Here is a 2,770-nt window from a genome sequence, read left to right as displayed (position 1 = left end):
AAAAAAAGTTTTAAGTTTAAAAAATTACAATTTTCTACCACTGGCGGATCAACTGGTATTGGCTGAAACGGACCCAGAAATCATAGATCCTCTATCTGTATTAAGAAGTAAAGGGAAGTTTCTAGAAAAGATGAAAAGGGAGAACAAATCATAAATCCTCAATCTTTATCAACGCGGACGCATACGCACAATTTATAAGCTCAATCCGTTAAATAAGAAAACAAATAAATGCTAGAATCTATATCTACCAGAAAGCAAAGAATATGATTCAGTCCAAGGTCCATCTTCCAGACATGTATAAATTAACTTCTCATCACAGTCGAGTATTCAAAGACCAAAAGTCTATAAAGTCAAAGAACTTGTGTGATGGAAAGTCTAAACAGTCAAAAACAAGAGAAAAAACAACCAAATTTAGAAGAATTTTAATGACTATGCATGCAAAACCTTTTTTTCCCATGATAAAGCATAGTCTGCTAGGGGGACTTTGATTTCAACTTCTTGGTGCGTTTGACTAGAGGATGCATGCCCTTTACTACTTTCCGAACCTTTTTCACAGATTTAGCTTTCTTTACCTTCTTTGTCATAAGAGGCATTTCCCTTATAGGACCTGGAGGTAAACCTTTCTTAAGAGCACTTCCTCTAGGAGTGACAGAGGGCGGTATTCTCAAGCTTAGTGGAGGTAAAGGGCTGTGGGGTTTCCAAACTATGTTGTTTTTCATTGAAAATCTTACCCTCTTTGTGCTGTTCTCGCAAGATTTTGCAGTTGCATCAATTTCATCCTCCCCTTGATTGGTTTCCTCCCCATTCTGAGATTTTTGCCATCCATATGCTTTCCTCTCTTTCTCTTCTTGGAGACAGTACCATTGACTTTAGGCAAATCACAGGCACTTGCAACATCACTATTCAAGCCTACTTCTTCAGCAACCTTCTCAAACTGGAGCTGAAGGTTCGAAATCACTGATTCAGTAAATGTTATTGAATCACCTTCACCATTCTTCTCAATATTAGAACTGGCACTTTCTGCTGGTACCATAACATCTTTCTCCTCATCTGCAACTGTACATTTAGCATTGTTGTTTTTCTTGGTCTTTTTACCACTGTTCCGAGTTGCTTTTTTCACCTTCTTGCACTTCTTTGAAGCCTTTCTGACAGAACCATTGCCATTAGCTTCAACCAGCTCTGAAGCACCATCAGAGATATTCAATTCCATCTCGCTAGCAATAGGTACCAATTCAGGAACCTCATCTTCTTCACCCCCTTCATTACACTCGGGGATCGAAATATCAATACCCAATGATGTTAAATCCTTCTCTAACTTCAAGAATTCTTCATGTACTCCTAACAGAATCTTTCTATTACCCTGACAGCAATCCACTGAAGAACCCAATTCATAAAATTTTTTAGAGAATCCCATCACCAAACTGATAGTCCCCAACACAACTACATCATCACCTTGATCAACCTCCTCAATGGAGGTCTTAAGTTCTAACAATCTCCTTCCCATTTTAACAAACTCATCAAACACATTAATTCTAATCTTCCCAACCAAAATTTTATCACTCACTCTACCCATTATTCCAACAAATGGTTCCAATAAAATCTCAAGAACCTCTTTTTTAACCGGAAGAAAAGGCCTGAGTTCCTCGAGGAAAACCGAAGCAATGTGATAATTAACGCCATTCCCTTGAAACTTATCATCAGCTAAAAAGGTTGCATCAACTAAAACCCTAATCGAACGACGCGTAAAGTCCAAATCCCACGACCATCTCTTCAACATAGCGAAAAAGAAATGCAAGAACCTACGAATTAAGAGGTAAAACTTATCTAACCTTAGCTTGTCAATTCCAGTCCACTCGCGACGCATCGTAAGAAGAAAAACAGAGAAATATTGGAGAGATAGAGGCGGTTCGAGCTTTGGGACAACGGAAGAAAGCTTTTCGATGAGGTCGGACTGAACGGGTAGCTTGTCGGCGTGCCAAACGCAGAAGAAGAGACCTTTCCAGAGCCTCTTCATCTCTTCATCAGAGAGTTGGGTTTGTGAAGGAAGCCAAGTGTTGATGACAGAGCGTACGGCTTTGTCTCGGGTCGACTTGTCGCAAGCCGCTAGTTGCTTTATGAGGCTCGGGCCTTCTCCAGTCATGTTGAGCCGATTCAAAAGCAATTGAAAATAGTTGGATTTCGATTGGAAAATAAATTGTTTGAATTATTAGGAGAGAGAAGAGAAGATCGCCGGAATCGGAAGTTTCTTTCAGTTTTGCTGCTAAAAGAGAGTGAGCTTCAAAATGAAACCCTAAGCGTAGTTCTGAAAATAAAAACGCCAAACGGGCACGGATAAACGGGGGAAAATTAAAATTAAAATATGAAAAGAAGATCAAAAACGGTGGACTGGACTTACAGCTGCCCCACATCCTTTGCATTGCTCGTTCTTAAGCCACTGGCCCATTGCTTTAGGTCAGCAAATACATATTTTAGTACCTGAACTTGATTTTTTTATTTAAATTAGTACATGAACTTAGCTTTCTGGTCTAAATTAGTACTTACAATAAATGAATTATTTGAACTAATTTAAACTATGAATCCAAGTTCAAGTAACAATTTGAACCAAAAAGTTAAGCTCAAGTACCTAATTGGACCAAAAAAAAAATTTAAGTACCAAATTGAACTTTGAAAACAAGTTTAGATACAAAATGATGTATTTACCCTTTTTAAAATTATTATTCCATACACTTATTATAAATTTTTTCTAACTGAATTAAAAAAATCACAATTT

The 2,770-nt window shown here is 37.8% G+C and overlaps 1 pseudogene; it reads right to left on the bottom strand.

Annotated features, from left to right (window-relative positions):
• Window positions 1-213: 213 nt before the first annotated feature.
• Window positions 214-2,359, bottom strand: LOC107922542 (ribosomal RNA processing protein 1 homolog; annotated as a pseudogene).
• Between the last annotated feature and the right edge of the window lie 411 nt (window positions 2,360-2,770).

Source organism: Gossypium hirsutum, chromosome D01 (genome assembly GCF_007990345.1).
Source record: "Gossypium hirsutum isolate 1008001.06 chromosome D01, Gossypium_hirsutum_v2.1, whole genome shotgun sequence".
Taxonomy (NCBI): domain Eukaryota; kingdom Viridiplantae; phylum Streptophyta; class Magnoliopsida; order Malvales; family Malvaceae; genus Gossypium; species Gossypium hirsutum.
Note: the sequence above shows the minus strand (reverse complement) of the source record. Positions and strands in the feature narration are given on the sequence as shown.